Source organism: Corvus kubaryi, unplaced genomic scaffold (assembly GCF_017639235.1).
Source record: "Corvus kubaryi isolate FWS band 111438036 unplaced genomic scaffold, C.kubaryi_AGA036_p1.0 64927, whole genome shotgun sequence".
NCBI classification, from domain to species: Eukaryota; Metazoa; Chordata; class Aves; order Passeriformes; family Corvidae; genus Corvus; species Corvus kubaryi.
Genome location: NW_024581616.1, coordinates 20,169 through 39,379, shown reverse-complemented (window position 1 = coordinate 39,379; position 19,211 = coordinate 20,169). Strand labels below are relative to the sequence as shown.

The 19,211-nt window shown below is 56.5% G+C and overlaps 2 long non-coding RNA genes across 3 annotated transcripts in view; both read left to right on the top strand.

Annotated features, from left to right (window-relative positions):
- The window catches only part of LOC121672752, a 30,775-nt gene extending 21,452 nt beyond the window's left edge, over window positions 1-9,323 (top strand). The window contains exons 2-3 of the long non-coding RNA XR_006018971.1: window positions 2,286-2,522; window positions 5,171-9,323. This is a non-coding gene — a long non-coding RNA (uncharacterized LOC121672752). The remainder of the gene's footprint in view (window positions 1-2,285; window positions 2,523-5,170) is intronic.
- A 5,036-nt stretch (window positions 9,324-14,359) lies between these two features.
- LOC121672750 lies at window positions 14,360-18,946 on the top strand. 2 transcript variants are annotated; one of them, XR_006018969.1, is made up of 3 exons: window positions 14,360-15,734; window positions 16,624-16,795; window positions 18,691-18,946. It is a non-coding gene; the product is annotated as an uncharacterized LOC121672750 (long non-coding RNA). The 2 variants fall into 2 exon arrangements; XR_006018970.1 differs by having other exon boundaries at window positions 14,360-16,795.
- The last annotated feature ends 265 nt before the right edge of the window (window positions 18,947-19,211 follow it).

Here is a 19,211-nt window from a genome sequence, read left to right as displayed (position 1 = left end):
GGGTGTAAATGTGCTGTAATTATTGGTGTTTGGACTGGCAGGATCACCCCGTGCCCGCTGGGCAGCAGCTCCCCGCAGGTCACCTCTCCAGGAACGGAGGAAGGGCACAAACCTGCGGATTTAGGGGAAGAAAGGAAGGCCTGGGGCTTTGGGGCACTGGTGAACGGGGTGTGAGGGAATGAACGTTCAACTCTTCCCATCAATTGCTCAGACGAATTGCCCGGTTGCAATTTGAGGGTGTCTGATCCCTGTGGGATCAACGGGAGCTGGAGTCCTGCTGAGCTCCAGGAGCACAGCCGGATTTTCTGAATGCCAGGGATGGGGACTGTCCTGCCTACTCTCCTGGGGTGGATAGGGGCTGTGAGGACGGCCTGGAGGTGGTGGGCAGGGCTGGGAACCAAAGATCAGCCCCAGTTTGGCAAAACCGGAGTGTGGAAAGAACCCCGAGAAGGACTCTGTGGGTGGAGCAAACCCAGCTCCTTCTCCAGGAGACTTCCCTGGGGAGTGGGAGCAGTCTCACGAGCGAGGGGAAAGCACCGATCTGCCGGTGTCAACAAACTAATCGGAGTTTGTGTGGTTGCACAGAGCTCGTTCCCTTTAATGTCCCCCACTCCCCGGCGGGAGCCCGGCGACGTTAATTGCTTGCGAAGGCTCTCTGAAGTGTTCTGCTGGGAGGATGTGTTTGCGTGATCTGCGAGCGGTACTTGTGAAAAGTGGCGATCCGTGTCGCCACGAGCCGCCTGATTCATCCCCGATCGATGGGAGCCTGGCGAGCCGGGCGCGGGGGAAGGGGACAGGGGCACTGCGGGATGAGGTGGGGAAGTTGTTAGGGACCGGTGCTCGGGAGAGTCAGGAGGAAGCGAGGAGTTGTCGTGACTGCTCGGGGTCGCCTGGATTTCGTTTCTCTCCCAGGTGTAAGGACACAGCCTGGGCACCCCTCTGGGACGGAGAGTGGGTGATTTAAACTGAAGGAAGCTGCTGGGATGAGCAGAAGGATGTTCTGCAGAGCAGCACCTCAGAGGATGAGCTGCATCTGCCTGGGAGGTGCTTCTGCGTCTCGTAGTTCACATCTGGCCAATGTGGGCAGCTTTCCCTGGTGTTCATCCTCCTGCAAAACCATTTGACTTTCCTAGCTAATAAAATCCGTGTTTTATGAGAGGGAAGCAGTTGTTTCCCCTCCTCCCCGAGGCTGGAGCAGAGCCTTGGAGGGCTGTACTGGCTGCGCTCTGCTGACGTGCGGGGGATGCTCCGTGCCACACTCGGTGCTTCCTCTGCAGAACTCATCTGCAGAGGGCTGGAGTTTGGACTGGTGCAGGGCTGGGAGGTGCTGGGCACTGCCCTGACACGCCCGATCCCAGCCTTTTGTGGGAAGCTCCAGACTTGGCAGAGGTCTCTAAGGAGAGGAGAGATGAGATCAGCCCTGGGCAGAACGGCAGGACAAAGTCCCAGCCAGTGCAGGGACCCTCGGGAGGGATTTTAACCTCTCTTGCTCTTCCATTTCCCTTACCCTGCGTGCTGGCCGTGAGGGCAGGGTTTATCCAGCGTTTGAAAAGCCTTGGGATTGCGGTCTCAGCCCCTGGGGACAAGGTGACTCTAAACCCAGCCCCCTCTGGCTCTGTCAGCGTGGGCTCTGTGCCTGTGCCAGCCAGGGCTGGTGGCTGCCGTTTGCCGGTCCCACTGGCCCTGCTGAGCCGGCTGTCGGTGCCAGGAGAAGCGTTGGCTCCTCGGGAGCCTCTGGCAGAGCAGCTGGAGCGACTTTCTCTGCATGGCAGGGGACCTGACAGGTGGCTGCTCAGAGCCTGTGGGATCAGCCCTCGGCTCTCGGCTCCCAGCGGGAGTGCGGGGCTGGAGCAGCCAGGCTTGCAAATGCACGAGGGCTTAGAGCAAATCTGACTTGGAACTGCCAGGGCGAGGATGCCCACGGTGGCTCTGGCAAAGCCACCCAAAGCTGGGCTGCTCCTGAGCACCAATTAGTCAGCAGCAGAGCCACTTTCATCCCCTGACATGCTTTTAGCAATCCGTGGTTCACTTCCAATTCATCTGAAGGCAGGAGTGTGTTCTCTATCCTGGCGTGCCCTCTGAATCGGGCTGGGCTGCCGTGCGCTGCTGCTTCCCTGGGATTGGGAATTCTGGCTGCTCCTGGCTGCCTGTGCAGGGCAGACCCGCAGTGAGACCGTTCCCCTCTGTGTGAGGCTGATGGCTCTCAGGGATGGGTAGGAAACCACCCTAGGGAAGGTTCTTGCCCCTTATTTTCCTCTTTCTTTGTGTTACCAATTCCACTGCAGGGGTTCGACTTCCTCGGACTGGAGCCGTCCGTGCCAGGGAGGCTCTGAATTCTCAGGTGTGGAAGATGCTGCAGTCTGGAGGGACAAGGAGGGCAAACGCAGGAGGAGAGCGAAGCTAAGGGACAGCAGATCGGTGACGAAGCCAGGACGTGACCCTGAGCTGTGTCTCTGCTTCCAGCTGCCTGCTCTGGCCCAGCTGCCGGCGTGGGAGTCTCCTGCTCACGCCTTGGAGCTGAGGTGAAGCTGACCGGCTCTTCCCCCTCCTCCTCCCGCAATCCTGGCCTCATTCAGTCTCACCTAGAAGGAAAAGCTTTTGAGCGGTGCGTGTGGCAGTGCTGTGGTGGCACGTCCTGGCTGTCAGCGCTGGGGGGTGGCTGAGTCACCGGTGCCATCCCCTGCATCGCTCACAGCCTCATCCCTGACCTGCTCCCGGCAGGGACCTGGCACTGCCCGCTGCCCTGCGGTGCCCGGGGGATGAGGCCGATGTGTCCCCTGTGGAACCTTTGCATTCCTCACCAGCCCGTGGGCGTCCTCCTGTTCAGGGGGATGGGATGGGATGGGATGGGATGGGATGGGATGGGATGGGATGGGAGTCCCCATGGCAGCGCTCTGCTATGCCCGGAGCCAGCTCCACTCGTGCCAGGGCAGAAGCGGCCGTGCCAGGGCGTGGGAGAGGATCCCACCTGTGCTCGGATCGTGGCCTTGGGCTGGCTCTGTCCCTCCTGTCCGTTCCAGGGGATGATAAAACGATGCCTTAAATAACTTCGTCTTTGGCACCTGTCCCTTTTCCTGGCTCTAAAGCGATGGCACGGGGAGAAGGGGCGGTTGTTTGTGAAAACAAAGAGCGCCCGGAATGGGCAATCACCAGAGGAACAAGGGGCCGCTGAAACGCCCATAAATCTCCAATCTGTGTTTAAATGGAGCAGGGTTTGGTTTTTAATGCCCCTCTTTGTTCCTTCAGTGAGGATTATGTCCTAACAGATGGGCAGCTCCAACTGGACCATCAGTCACCAGGCACTGAGGAAGGGCACGGCTTTGTTCAATACCTCGAAGCTGAAGCCTGGATCCCAGTAGCTCTGTAATTTCTCTTTTCCTCCTTCCCCTCGGTGGGTGTAGGAGGAAATCCCTGGCAGGAAAAAAGCCCTCGGGGAGGCTGTACCTGGAAATTCCCGGTAGGAAAAGCCCCAGGTGAAGCTGCACCTGGACCAGGAGGGTCCCTTCCCACCCGGAGCGTTGCTCTCTGCCACGCTGAGCTGCACTGGTGGAAGAGATTCAGAGCACCTGGAAATCTCATCCTCCGGCCTCTTAAGCATGAATCAGTTGCAGGAGGCTTGGAGCAGCTTTGGCAAGAGATTATTTGATTCCTGGCTTTCCTTTCTTTCTCTCTGACTGTTTTATTCTCCTGTAAGCATTCATCTGGAAGTTCCCCCTGGCCAAGGCTGGATGGATGGCCCTGGGACAGCCACTTGCATTCTGCTGCTCTGGGTGCTTTTGAAGGCAGTAAAGTTGGGTCCTTGAAGTGCCGTCAGTAATCATTTTTATAGTGGTCAGATTGCTCATTAGCACATTTGTTTTCAGATGTTTAAACTGGAAAGAAATCCATAGTCCTTGCATTTTTAACTTGATAACCACTCAATAGAACAAATAGAGTTGGAAATTAGAGCAGGGCCGGGCTGGAACTGAGCCCTGAGCACTCACCTTTTACTCCAAAGCTCGTGGAGGCGGGATTCCCCCACAGCTTGGGGAATCACACCCATTCCAGCCCGCAGAGAGCTGATAACAGCTCCGGGTTACTGAGGTGATTAACCTGGAGGTGGATCAGGATTTGGAGGTTGCCCTAAACCAGGTGCGTTGAAAGCTTCTGCTCCAAGCTCGGGAGGAAACCAAGGGCTGGATCAAAACTTTCATTTTTAGGTCACATCCCAAAAGAACCAGTCTAAGAGCTCCTAAATGGTGGTTCCCAGAGCTGGGAGGTAATCGGCTGGAAAAAAATCCGAGGATGCCGTGCAGGAGGGCCTTTTCCAAAAAGGTCCTGGTGCGTTTGTGGGATTGTCCCGAGGGTGCTCTGGCCCGGAGCCGGGCACAGCTGAGCCCCGCGAGGAGTCAGCGTTCCCCGCACTCCCCTTCAGTGCTGGCAACAAACCAGGAAAGGGCTGCGGGACCGTGCTGGGATCATTTTATTTTTTGTAAAGCATTTCGGGATTCAGTTGGAGGCGAGGTGCTGCGCAGATGCGAGCTCGTTAGAAGATCATTATCATTATTTACCTGCTGTGCCTGTCTGTCTCTAAGTTGCGTTAGCTGCCAGCCTATTTATCCACGTTCCCCTCTCACCCTCAGAGTGCCAAACACCAGCTCGCCCAGTTTGCCGGCCCCTCGCTCCCCACCCTTCCCCGTTTCCCACTGGTCGCCCTGGGCTGTGTGTTATGGGAGCCTGAGGGAAAAATGGTTTTTTCTTTTTGAAGCTTTGCAATGCAGGGAGTGTGCCCAGGCAGAGCGTGTCCCCCTCACAGCCTGGGGGGGCCTCGGTGCTGCTGTGTCACGGCGCTGTCGTGGTGCTCAGAGGAGATAATTAGGATGAGGGAGCTAAAAATTTTGTCTGGCACTTTTTATAGCCTCTAACCCTGTTAGTCAGGTCATTTGGAGTCCGGGGAGGGTGGTTTCTTGCCAGAATAGATTGCGAATGGATTGAGTTCCATTACACTGTTAATTAAAAGGACTAGGAGGGGGGAAAAAAAAGGAGAGGAGGCGGAGGAGAAGTGATGGACTTGGGTGAAACTTGGGAAGGAAAATGAAAACCTCCTGGGGATTTTCCACTGGTGCTGCCACGGGCATTGCCTTGGTGCTTCACCCACTCCGTGTTTTTTGCTCTTTTTTGCCACTTTCAGCCCCCTGAGGACCCCGAGGGCTCCGTACCCCAGAGTCGCACCCAGGGCTCAGGCAGAGCAGCCGGGAGAGCAGACCCCAGCCCCGGTTTGGGAGCCTGGTCCCGCTGCCAGCGCTGGAGGGGGAGCGGGCGGTGCTTCCAGGCAGCCGCCCCCACATCCCCGCCCATCCGGGCAGCGCTGTTGGGTTTCCCCGAGCAGCCTAAGAGCCCCCAGTGCCCAGAGCGCCCGTTCTGCGCCAGGGTCCCGCTGTCTGTGGTGTGCCAGGCGTGGCCGAGATGTCCGAGGAGCCGGGCAGGCTCTTATCAGCCGCTCGCACTGTCTCAGAACCCTTCTGCTGAGCGCCTTTTGTCCCCTAATAAACTGGTAAACCCCCGTAATCCGGTGGTGGCTGATGGCAGGGCAGCCCGCGCTCCTGTGCCAGCACAGATAAGGCAGCTCCGTGCCAGCAGGGATCCGCCAGCAGCCGGGAAAGGCGGGATGGGGCTGATCCAGCCGTCCCTGGCTTGCGCTGGGAGAGGGGATGGGATTGGTGACAGAGCGGTGAGGGTGGACTTGTCCAGCCTCTGTCTTCACCTGGTGTGGGGTTTTGGCAGTGGTCAGGCAGGCTCCTGTCCTGGGGCTGTCCCACAGAACACAGGCACACCTCGCCCTCCCAAAGCCCCTTCCCAGCCCAGAGTGATCCCAGGGGTGTCCAGGCCACCCAAGGCACCACCGAGCCTTTTGCAGCCACGAGTGCACACATCGGAGCTGTTCAATTTGCCAAGCGATGAGCAGGGAGGAGGGAAAAGAGGTTTAATTCCGTGTTTTTACCGTCTTGTCAGCGCTCTCTTCGGGGGATGGCTGCTCTCTGACCTGGCGTAGCCACAGCCCTTGTTTAGCAGAGTCTGGGCTTGCTCTCCCGGTTTCTTACAGTGGAAAACAGCTCATTAGCACGAAGGAGCGCTGCCGCCCTGGAGACTCTCCTCTTGCTTTTTTTTTGCACAGCACAAGGATGGAGTCTCTTTCTCCTGGCGCTGAGCAGCATTTTGGGCTCACCTCCGTGTCCTCCTCCTCCTCTTCCCCCCTGTTCTGGGGTTAGCGTTGGCTTCTCCCTCCCTTTGATGCGGGGTTTGCAGCTGGGGGCAGCAAATCAAAAGTAGGATCAATTTTCCCGCTGCCTCCTCTTCTTAACTATGTGCATTTATGAATCTGTTTGCTGGTGCCGGAGCGAGCGGGCTCAGCCCACAGCCCGCTGTGTGGGGATGGGAAATGAAGCACCAAGACGGTGCTGACAGCGGCTGGCGAGGGCCTGATCAATCAGGATGTAATAGAAAAATGGCTCTGGCTCCTGAAGGGAAGGGAAGCAAAGGATTTGATTAAAAAGTAAGGCAGTGACTGCTTGCAGGGGACGTGGCGGAGGTGGATGAATCACCAGAGAGTTACAGGGAGAGGTTTGGGTCCCGGAGAAAAGTGAGGGACTCTGTCACTCCCCTGGGATGACCTCTCTCATCACTGGATCTGTCCTGGCTCTCGCTGCCCTTTTTCTGATGGGAATCTTGGGTTCCTGGAGGCAAAGCTGTGGTGGGGAATTGCCCAGGGAGCTGGGAGTGGGACTGCCCTGCAGCGGAGCAATGCTGCCCGGGATGGACTCTGGGAGCAGGACACGGATCTGCAACTTGGAAGCATCAAACCCAAGGCCTGAATCCACTTGAAGAAGAGACAAATTGTGCCCAGATGGCAAATCCTGGTGTATGAGTTGATTGTGTGTCCCTGCTCCTGCCTGTGAGCTCCTGAGCTGTGCCAGGCTCCTTCCTGGAGCTGGGTGCAGGTGCTGGTACTGGCGCTGCTGGCATTTGGTGTGGGCAAACAGGCACTAAATAATCGGCAGCTCATCGATCCAAGGTCACCCATGCCAAGGCGTGATCGATAGGAGCGGACAGCTGAGTGGTTCTGTAATGAAGTGCCTTCACCTTAGTGGATTTGGGAGAGAGCGAGGGTATGGGAGATTAAATCCTCCTGCCATCGACAGCTCATCAAGCAAAAGATATATTAGTGAAGAAAAATTATGCTTGCCGAGCCCTGAGGGGAGGAATTGAGCTGCTGGGAACTGTTTGTGCTCTTTGGGGGAACATCAGCCAGAGGAGCAGCTCCGCTGCCTCCCAGCACCCCGCTCCCAGCACCAGCTCCCATCCCGCTGGTGGGAACTTCCCAAGCAGCCTTCGAGGGCTTTGAAGGGATTAGGGAATCAGAGAGGGAATTTGCCACAGCTGCTGCTGCAGCCCAGCATGAGGCTGGTGAGGATCTGGCTGTGCCGTGCTAAAACCCACTGATGTCCTTCCAGCCCGACAGGCTGTGACAGCAGGAGAGGGCACCGTGCTGTGCCCACCGTGCCTGGGCTGCCCTGGAGCCCCCAGGGGAGAGAGAGAGGCTGGGAAGCACCGGTTCCCCAGCAGGTTCCAGGATGCCACAAGCAGAGGGGAGGGCTTGGCAGTCTCTGGAGGGTCCGGTGGGATCAGGCTGGAATGAAAGGAGCAGGGTTAGATGCTGCATTTCCAGCCCTCACCTGCTCCCCCCCTTCCCTGGCTGGCAGCAGGAAGGCGAGAAAGTGAGTAACGCTCAAACCCCGCGAGGGCCTGTGGCAGCAGCAGCCCCTGGCGTCTCCCCCACCTGTTTTCCCAGACGAACTTTCTGCCGTGATCCACACGCCGCTTTATTGAGCTCTATTTCCTGCAGTCTAACTACAGCGAGGAACTGGCAGCAGCCGGCGGCGCGGAGCGGCCGCTCTCGGCCGCGGGGTCCCTGGGGTTTTATTGCCCTGCCAAGCCCCTACATCACGGTGACAAGGACATAATTACATATCGGACCGGGGAGGATGAAGCGCCCGGCACCTCCTAAACGTGTCAACATGATTTGAGAGGTTTGGGCTCGGCTGGACTTGGCAGGCATTGGATTGTGGACTCCAATCACACGGGCATCCGGGGGATCAATAGCCTCACACCTCCGGGCACCGGCTGCAAGGTGAGGGACGGGGGCGCCGGGTGTCGGGGACATCGATTAAATTGATGTATGGCTTGGGTTTGGGGTTAGTCACTCTCTCTTCCTGCTGGGAAGAGGAAATCTCGTGGACAGACCACGCTTTGGCAGCTCCATCCCACGGCAGCCCTTGGCAGCAGCTCTCCTGCAGCAGGACAGGACCGTTGCCCCTTTCCCCTCCTTCAGCTTTCACCTCCTGACGCTCAGGTGGGCAAAGAGCTGAACCCTAACTCATCCCCCTCTGTCCCCTGTGTCCTTCTCTGTCCCCATGTCCCTCTCTGTCCCCCATGTCCTTCTCCACCCTCGCCACATCCACAGGAACAGGGTCTCCCCTCCACACACCACGTGCTGGAGGATGCTCAGCTCAGCCCCTCTCTATCCCCACTCGTTTAATGTGACCAATTAATTTCCCAATGCTCCAGCCCCAGGACTCTCCTGGAACGTCCCACACTGGCCCTGGCTCAGCTGGTGCCCCGGCCTGTGGCACCTGTCGGGGGCTCCCCTGCCAGTCCCGATTACCTGGTGCCACTTAAGAGGAAAACACCTGCAAACAAATTGAATGTTTCTAAGCACAAATTGGTTTTTCAACTGCTCGAGATTTAAAGTGGCACTACAGCAAAACAACATTATTTTAGGCCCGGTGTCCTTGGAATACAGATTTTATTTTCTCTCGGGTTGTCCTCGGGGAATGTGCTATGTGAGGAAGGAGAGGGAGCTGGGAAGAGGCACATCCTTTGTGGAATGCAGGAAGTTTTTACCTGGCTCCTGGTGCTGTACAAGGCAGGCAGGTCCTGGGAGGCTGGTTGCACTGGGATGTCTTGGATTCCATCTGGAACAGCCGATGGGTCAGGATTAGGGTTAGGGTTAGATCTCACACCTGCGCTGCTGTCCTGAACCACTCCCAGCCTGGGAAGTGAGGACACCCAGCACCTGCGAAAGCAGAGCTCAGAGGTGCCTCTGCAGGTCCCTCCTGTCCAGGGGGAGGAGATGATCCCTGCTCCCGTGGGTTGGCTCAGACCTGGACCTGATGGATCTAAACTGATGGCTCCCACCTCACAGCTCCTGGCGAGGCCCCAAGCTGTGCTCAGCACCCTCCGGAGCTCCCCTCCCCTCTCTGCAGGCTGCATTTCCACTCCATCACCTCGCTCGGTGGGAGCAGAGCCACGCTGGGAACGCCAGGGTTGATCTTTTCTGACATTTAGCACCACTGCTGGCGGCAGCAGCGCCTGTTTAATTCACCTGTTGCTCTGCCCCTGTCAATCACTGTCAGTGTCGGAGCAGATCTGGCACTGGGGGATGGCGGGGAGGAGTGTGGGGGGCTGGGTGAGACCCCCTCAATTATTTTGGACTGGGGACATCCATGTGGAGCCGGTGCTGTCAGTCCCCTGTCCCAATGTGCCTCGGCCTGCTGAGTTCTGCAGCAAAGCTGGCGTGTTTTATTGATTATTGATATTGATTTGCTGTCTCAGCTCCTCATCCCCCACCCAGCAACCCCCCATCTCTTCTGGGGAGCTGATGAGTTTCAAGCTGTGGAGCTTTGCAGGGTTTTGTGGCAGTTCCCATCCCACCAGCCCCTGGAACAACCTAAAATGCTCAGCAGCTGAGCAAATGAAGACAAAGCAGCCTGAGGTCTCACTTGTTGCCCTTTGCAAGAAGAAATTACATTAATACACCTGCGAGCCTGGGTGTAATAACAAAGCCAAAATTCCACCAATTTGGGTGCAGGAGGGGCTGAGCTCACTGCTCCTGCCACGAGCCAGGGCTGTAATTGATCTGCCAGCATGGAGAGGGAAATGCAGCCGCTCTGTGTGAGTGATTTTTGTGGGGATGGTTTGCACAGCGCTGCTGCCGCTGCAGCTCTGAGCAGGGCTGTGCAGCAGAGGAGACACTCAGCCCTGAGTTTGCACCCCAACCCCCCCTCCTGGGGTCTTTGCAGGTCACTGGCTGAGAACTGAGCCATTCCCTGGGATCCAGCCCCGCGGGAGCTGCTCTGGCAGCAGGTGGGAGCAGTGCTGGACCAGCTGTTGGGGCTGTGGGACCAGCCCCGAGCTTGGCGTGTGGCTTTTGGGGCAGGAGCAGGTGTTTTGTGCACTTGCAGATGTTCTGAGTAAACCTCTGATGCTCACAGCTGGGCTCGGAACCTCCAGGGCTGCTCTCAGTTGTTTGCACCTCAGATGTGAGGCTGGCTTGGGAAGGAGCTCACCAGGGTTTCTGCCGGGGTTTGGGGCCTCAGGTTTTGAGCCTCTGCAAGTGATGGGTTCTCCTTCACCCCCCAGTCTCAAGAGACGAACTCACCCCTCTTTCCAAAGGAAATCTGAGCCCTTGCCCATGGTTTCCCAGGTTTTCTGGGCTGTGGCACAGGGCGTGGGATGCTCTCATCCCTCCACCCAACCTGTGCAGGAAGGCCCTGGGTCACGCCTGTCCTGCACCCTCCAGCGGGGCTGGTTTACGGGCTCTCAGCATGGAGGGGCACTGCTCCCTCCAAAAAGGAAGGAGAGGATTTGCAGGAGCAAGGAAATGCTCTCCAGCCTGGGAAGGGGGAGGCCGTGGGCTCCAGCGGGCAAAGGGGCGGCCGGAGCAAGTGCTCCCAGTTGATTCCCTAAACCCTGGAACACGAGGATTTATACGGGAACGGCTGCCAGAGCAGGAGGCAGCAGGGTGAATGGAGCTGCTCTAATGGATATGAAGTGATTTGCAGGCCTGCTGCTTGCAAACACAGCTGTAAATAGCAGAGGGGAGGGGGCAGCAGATGAAGGAGGCTCAGGCTCTTTAACGGCAGCGTGTGAAAAATGGGGAGAGGTTCCTGGGCAGGGCTGGAGCAGCCGGAGAAACAAAAGCTGCAGCATCTATTTTCATATCTTTTATGTCTTCCTTGCACTTCATCTTGTTTAGGTCCGCAATTAAATTTTAAGACGCATAAGAGTGTTCGCTTACACACTTGGATTCTCTGCAGATTGAATTATTTAATAGAGTGTGGAGCGGCTCCATGATCTCGGAGCTGTGGCACCGAGCGCAGCCAAGCAGAAAATTAATAAACACTGGCTGCCGCCGCCGCGCCGCCCCCGCCTTCCGCCCCCTCCCCACCCTGCTCCAGCCTTTCCGCCGGGATTTCCTCCTTCCCTTCTCTTCTTCCTTCTTTGGTGCGGCCGTTTCTCCTCCAGCTCCACACCGCCAGCCCCTCGGGCACAGGGTGAGCAGGGATGTCTCTGGGTCGGATCCCATCCCTGTGGGAGCTCCATCCCCATCAGCCCGCTCTGGGAAGCCCCTGTGCCTTCCTGCAATGGCATCCCTTGCCCTGGAATAAATCATGTTTCAAACGCCATCAGCTTCGTCTCTTCCCCCTCTCCCTTGCTCCCCCACCAACAAAGTTGTCCTTCTCTCCCTTTCCTTTCTTTCCTGGTAACCTTCCCAGGCAACAAATTGCAGGGGGCAATTATGCCATGTGCTAAAGAGAACATTAAGGCAGCCACAATTTCAGTGGAGGATGGTGCTCGGCAAGCAGCGACACAAAAGCGGGCTGTGAAATTCATCAAATTGCCGGTTGGCTGGAGCACACATTTACAATGCACCCGGAGCCCCAGTGAATTATCTGAAATCAGTTTGTTATTTCTCCTCCTTTTATTTTCCCCTTTTTACAAGGCACCAAATAAAAAGGTTTGAAAATTGCTGTTGAAGAAAGGGTCTGGCCTCTCTTTCCTTGGAGGCTCTGGCGGTTTTCCTGCATCGATTCTGGGCTGGAATGTGCTGGTGTTTGTGGCTGGCGCTGGGAGTCTCCATCGCTCGTGGAATCACTGGATCCTCAACTGGATGGGGTTGGAAGGGACCTTAAAGCCCATTCTGCCATGGGCAGGGACATCCTCCAGGGTGTCCCCCAAGCCCCATCCAGCTTGGCCTGCTTCCCACAGAGCCTCCCCTCGCGCTGCTCCGTGACAGCTGTTGGACATTGTGGTGGCATTTAGTGGGGCCACCCCCCGTGGGTGACAGTAACAGAGGCCCCAGCAGGTCCCCACATCCTGGCCCCGTGTCCAACACCACCCTGTGACCCCAAGCCCTCTCCTCAGGGAGGGAGCTGCTGGAGAGCATCCTTCCCTTCCCAAAAGCCATGGGGAGAAGCTTCCTGCTGGATTGAACCGAGATTATTTCTTCTCCTTTCCAGACTATTTTTCTTTTTCCGAGTGCTGCCTTCCCCACTCCTCCCCGAGGCTTTCTGGCAAGCCTGAGGGCAGGGGGTCAGGCAGTGCTGCTTTCCCGGCCCCCACTGCCGGGTGGAAATAGCTCTTGTGGAATTGAAATTCTGGAGGGAGTATCGGACACAGCCGAGAAGCAGCTAAAACACCTCTCTAATTGCTAATCGATAACCTAAAGAAACGCTGCCCTGGCTGAAACCTGCTCCGGGGAAAAAGAACAAAAATCATCATGATTTGTTTCGTGAGTCGAATGAGGGGTTTATTTGTCTGGTTTCTGCTTTGCTGCTCCTCCTTTCGTGTTCTTTGGAGTCCCCACACCGCGGGTTGGGGGTTTATGAAGTCGTCACCTGCCCCTCGCTCCCAAACCTCGCCGAGGAACTTTGGGCTCCGCAGCCAGACCGGCGCTAATGCCCTGTAATTGAATCATCCTCTGGATATTATTTGGCGGCTCCGAAACAGTTCTGTTCTCGAGTCATATTTTTATTAGCTTTGGGGTGGCTGCAGAGCAGGCTTTTTTCAGCACTAATACAATTTCCTTGCTTGCCACGCCGGCTGCAGCGCTGCTCTTTATTGATGTTGCCGGGATTTTGGGGCTGTCCTAAAAAGAATTCCCTGCAGATGTTCGGAGAGGTGAATTCCCACTCCCTAAGGGGGCTGTGGTCTATCCAAGGAGGAGCAATTAAGGACGCGACCGAGGAGAATCTACAGCTCTGATCGCCCAACGCAGAGCTGGCAGCTCAGCAGGGTTCTCACCATTCCCGGGTGCTGGACGGGATCTCCTCCATCCTTTGGGAACGGGAAGGGAGGCTTATGGGACACCCCTCTCCCTGCAGGATCTCTGCAACCTCTCCCAAAATCCAGCTCCATTCCAAGGGGAGGGTAATCTGGGTTACTCCAGGGATTGCTCCTGGGGAAGAAGAAATCCTGGATCAGTGGCAGCGTTGGAGAGGAGGGAGGGAAGGATCCGGGGGGGAGCCGGCGTCGGGCTGAGCTGCCGGGGCTGCGGGAGGGATTTGTTGAATCCTGAAATTGCCTGAATTCCTTTCGATTATTGGCAGCGCTTCTCTACGGAACTAAATAAAGTAAAATAAATCAGGGAAGCAGAAGGCAATCCTGGAGCAGTTAGAGGGGATCAGTGGCGAATTGAATAATTCATTCAGGAGAGAAAAGGAGCTATTTGCCATGTCACTCTTATCTTGATTGTATTTACAGACAGGAACTTTTGACAAGGAAATTACCTGTAAATTCTTATTTTTATTTTTTTCCTCCTTCCTTCACTCTAGAAAATACTAGACAGGAAGATTTCATGCAGGATTTGGGGGGGTTTTTTTTGGTTGCTTTTTTTTTTCCTGGGGCGATTTGATGGATTTCTGTAAAAAACCCGAAGTCTTGTGACCTCCCCAGCAGCCCATGAAACGCTGCTGCTCGGATGGAAACAGAGCCAATGGCAGCTGGAAGTCAGGGAGGAGAGGAGGGAGAAACTGTTCCTTGGTGCTTCTGAAGAGGGATGGACGCTGGAGGCTGGAGCTGGGGTTGGAGCAGGAGGATCTCAGTGTGGGACTTGGGGTGGTTGGAAGTCGCTGCTCAGAGTTTCCATCTCTTGGAAGTGGAGATTTTGGGATGGGGTTGGCAGGGAGGCTCCAGCAGGACAATCTGGGAATGCAGAGAGGTGCCCAGGGTGCCCCGGCTCCTGCAGAGCCCGCAGAGTCATTTGATTTCCAAAGACATCATCTGGAGCAGGAGTGAAACGTGACTCCAAAAATATTAAACCTGAACAGTTCCTTCAGCAGAGAGAGTCCCACGGGCCTAAAAATGAATCCACAGCTCTCGTGGTCCGTGTTTGCCTTCCCTTCCTGAGAGATGGGGGCACTTCGGGGATCAAATTCCACTTTTCCACCCTACAGGGTGGCCCTGGAGGGAGCTCACAGAAACCCAGCCCGGGACAGGCTCTGCCACAGGGAAGCTCCAGTTCTGCCTCTGTTGCTGTGATTTGTTTTCTGGGCGGTGCCGGGGAGGCTCCAGCTGTTCCCGATCCTCCCCTTTGCATGGAGGGGAAGCTGTGACGGGAGCACGAAGCACTCGTGGGGAGCTCTTGTCTCTGGAGCTCAGCCTTGAGGATAATTGAGTTGTCGTAATGAAGTCTGGGCTTGGTTCTTCAAGGAGGAATTTGTTTTGGAAAGAGACTCTCGACTTAATTTAGATTTCATGCTCTTCCCCAGCACTTGCTGCCAGCACTGGAGGTTTGATGGGCCAATTGGGGAATTCCTGGAGGTCGAGTGGGATCAGGATGCCGCTCTCCAAGGAATTTAGGGATGGAATAACCAGCCCATGGTCCTGTGGCAGCAGTCCCAGAGCTGCAAGAGGCTCTGAGCTCAGGCAGCTCCAGCCACAGATGGGGCTGAGCCCAGGTCTGACCCCCTGGGAGCTACCACATCCATGGGGTGGTGACATCCTGGAGTCCCCACGGAAACTGGGGACTGATGTTGGGTTTTCCCAGTGGAGCACATTGTCCAGGCTGGGAAAAGAAGGGTTTTCCCTGTTCTGTTCCAGCTGAAATGGAGGAACCACAGGGATGGACCTTCCAGTGCCTCCTCAGCCAGGGAGGCACAAACCAGTCGGGGAATTCCTGGAGGTCAAGTGGGACCAGGATATGCCTCTCCAAGGAGTTTAGGGATGGAATAACCAGCCCGTGGTCCTGTGGCAGCACTGCAGAGGGTCTGAGCCCAGGCTTGACCCTGCAGAACACCAGGAGCTGCCACATCCATGGCATGGTGACATCCTGGGGTCCCCAAGGAGTCGGGGGCTGGATGTTGGGTTTTCCCGGTGGAGCACGTTGTCCAGGCTGGGAAAAGAAGGGTTTTCCCTGTTCTGTTCCAGCTGAAATGGAGGAACCACAGGGATGAACTTCCCAGTGCTCCTCACTCAGGGAGACACAAACCATTTCCAAGCAGGATTTCTCCCTCTGCTGCTCCCTGGGAGATTCCCCTCCAGCGCTCTGGATGGATCCTGCACAGGCTCCATAACTCATCTCTGAGAACACATAAAAGCAGCAAGCAAACAACTTCCTTTCCCTTCCTTTGTGCATTTTGGTTTTAAATAATACGTTTCCAGGGATAAATGTTGGCAGCACTTGAAATAAGTTGTATTAATTAATGAACGAAGCACTTAATTTCGGTTTAATGGGATAATCCTTTGCCGCATGTTACATAAATAGTAATTGGATATTAAGAATGTATCGAACAGGATTTCACTACTGGGAGAGATGGAGTTTATGGCATCCCTGTTATTGCTCAGCTCCAGCCTGGTCTCAGCGTGGGAAACGTGGATTCAAAGGCTCTGGAAGTTAATGCAGGAGCGGCTCCAAGGTGAGTGTGGCACACGGGGTGAGAAATTCAGGCTTTTGTTTTGCCCCAGTCCATGGCCTGACCCAAAACCGGGCTGGGCAGGAGGAACTTCCTTGCATTGATCCAGGCATCCTCCCAAACGCTCCGAGATAAAAAAGAACCCCTGGTGAGGGGGATCACCAGGTCTGGGGCTTTGCCGTGTGGGGCTCGACAGCTCTGCTGGGTCTGGGGAGCATCGGGATGGGTCCCTGACATCTCTTTGCAGCTCAAGCTGGGGAAAAGCTGTCCCAGGGCACCCCCTGAGTCCCTCTGATCCCCTCCCAACCCCCTCCCCCCTCGAGAAATGCTGTCCCGCTCCCTTCCTCGCTCCTGGGGGGAATCTACCACCTTCCTCTGGCTCTGGGATTTATTTATTGCCACATCATTGCACAGTGTGGGTGATAAACCCCTCCAATTGCCTGCAGCTCGTCCTTGTTTGAGGAATAATTGGTGTGTTCCAAACAGGGAGCGATTCCTGGCGATTTAAGGACATTTCCCCTGCAACTCCTGCTGCATAATCCAGCACTGCTTACACAAGAGTTTTGCTCTGTCTGGCCCTAAAACTTTCCCTCCTTTCCACGTCTCAGCACTGAGCAGTGAAGGTGCTGCAGGCCCTGCTCAGGCCACCAGCCCAGAGCTGTTCCAGCACCTCTGGAAATGATATTGGCTCCCTAAATCCTGCCCTGCTGGTGCAGCAGACCCCGAGATGCTCCCACTGCTCGCTCCCTGCAGCTCTGCCAGCTCCACCAAACCCCAAAACGCAGCTTCTCTGGGCTGAACCCAACCCTGGAACTGGAGTCGAGTTGATCACAGAGTTTCTCTGGCCCTTAGTTGTTCTTATCCCTGGGGTTTTTTTCTGTTTTTATCCCAGAAAATCTGCCTCAAACCTCCCCCCTCCGTGTCCCTGCAGCCTGGCCGGGTGATGGATGCAGCTGAGGGGGGTGATTTAGCGATGGTTTCCCACCAGCTGCAGGGAGCTGGGGACGATGGGGACACGTTTCACTCGTGACTCAGCTCCTGCCACCTGGGAGCGGCTGTGACAGGTAGGGAGAGCTGCCGCAATTCATCTCCCGGCCTGGGAGGAGCTGGGGACTGACAGCAAATCCAGTTTGGAGCATCTCTGCTCTACCTGGGGACGCTGGCTCAGGTGGCACGGGGGAAGCTGGGGTGGGAGGAAAGGGGGGAATGAGCTGCGGGAGCCTCTGGCCATGCCGGTGCTGCCGTTCCTGCGTGGAGGCGGCAGCTCCGCGGCTGCTCCCTGCGCAGCCCAGTTCTCTCTCTGTGCTAATTAAATGGGACAGGAACACGGACCTGGCTCTGCTGGATGAGAAATCAACTGGAAGGTGGCTCCTTTCCCGAGCCCTGCTGCTTCAGCAGCCGGACTGGAGGGAAGGTGGGAGGAGGAGAACATCCCTGGATTAGATTTAATGAAAATAAATACATCAGCTCTGCAAGCAGCAGACGGGACCCGATTAGGGAACAGCAAGCCCGGCTCATTCTTCAGGAGCTGCAACTTTGGCGCTGGCTCAGAGCCTGCTCAGTGGCTTGGTGGCTTTTTGGGAGGGGCAGGAACGATGCCTGGGAGGCAGGAGAGACAGCTTGGGAGACAATGATGGATGAAGCGATGCTTCACGACGCTGGCACGATGCCTGGCGATGAGGCGGTTATGCGGGATGCTAAATTACAAACGGTGATTAAATGGTCCTGAAGCCGAAGGGTTGGGGTGGTCAGTGGAGACTGGGACCTCCTGGGCAGCTCCGGGGGGCTTTGCTCAGCAAAACTTCTTCCAGAGTTGCACAGAGCTCTGGGGGCTTCGCGGGGTCCTTTGGGTTTGTCACACACAAATTTTTAAATGCCTTGAGCAAAACGGGTACTTCTGTAAAGAGCAGAAAATGAGAAAGTTGTGGTCTCTCCCATGGTTTGTTCAGGCTCCTGTGCTGGTGGGAGACCAGCACCTGCCTCCTCTCCCCATCCCCGTTCCTACAAACCCTGGGAGCTGGAAGAGGTGAGAGCACAGAAGCCGACTGCCCCCAGCCCAGGCTGAGGGGTCTGTCCCTGCCCTGATGGGGGTTAATGAGGGGTTTGTGTGCGTCCTGCTGGACCCTCCCTGGCCGTGCTGGACCCTCCCTGGCCGTGCCGGACTCTCCCTGGCCGTGCCGGACCCTCCCTGGCCGTGCCGGACCCTCCCTGGCCGTGCCGGACTCTCCCCCGGCTGCCCCGGCCGGCGCTCGGGGCTGTTTACAGGCCGGGTTTGGTTTCAGGTCCGTCTCAGCCCCGCCGTGTCTCACAGTGGCATTTCCCGTGGTGAGGATCAGAACGGGGACGCTTGAAAGCCACAGTGGGGAAGGACAGAGCGGGAGATGCGGGATGAAGGACGGGAAAGGGCTGGAGGAGAGGATTAGGGGAACGGTAATAGGAAGTGAAAGGAAAACAAAGTTCAAGCCAGGCCCCGTGGACGAATAAATGCCAGGATGGTTGGGTGGTCAGGAAGGCTCCCGCAGAGGCTGTGGGATCCTTCAAAAGGCAATTAAATGCTCTCCTGGGGGAATGGGCTTACTGGAGAGGATAACCACTTGGGACTTTTCCAGTGCCTGCTATCCTTAATAATCTTCCAGCAACTCGAGCTGGCTGGTGGCTGAAGGCAACAGCCAGGACTTCCTGGAGGAGTTGGGAAAGCGGCGGATCCCGGTGCTGCGGGCAGGTTGTGCAGTGTCACACGGGGTGGGGGTTATGGGGAATGCTGCAAGGGAGGAATCATCCCTGATTCTCTGCCCTGCGCCCCAAGTGTGCCAAAAATCCCAGCTCCTCACTGGATCACTGTCCCAGGGAGGAACAGAAAGGTCTGGCCGCCTTTAGTTTTTTATTTTCCCTCTTGCTATAGGAATACATTTTGTGAGGAGATCTCGGGAAATGGGAAAATAATAATTATTCCCTTCAGCACAGCACTTTGGGGACAGCTGATCTCACGAAGCTGCAGCTGAGTGACACCTCTCACAACACGGAATGTGCCAGAGACAGAGGGCTGGAAATGACTTCCCGGGCACAGCCTGGCCATGGCACCCTGTCCCCCCAAACCGCCGAGGCGGTGGCACAGGATGTGGCTGCTGCCGGCACCGGGACACCCCGGGGCTGTGGGGATCGGCGGCGGCTTGAAGTGCAATTTCCATTTTAATAAAGGAACTTGTGTTTTTTCACCCATTTGCATTTAAATCACCCGTGTTTCATAACCCACTGTCCCTCTTAAAGGGGCGCTCCGGGCTCTGCTGAGCTCAGGGGGAACACTGCGGGGGTTTTACTTGCCCTGCTCACGCCGGGGGCTGATAACGGCACTTTTTGGCTCGCAGGTGGCACCTGCTGACCCTCAGCCAAGGGGGCTGGAACATCCCAGACCCCTCCATGGTGCTGACCACGTCTGGGCAGCCCTGGAGTGAGCAGCAGGGTGGAGGTGGCACAGAGGGG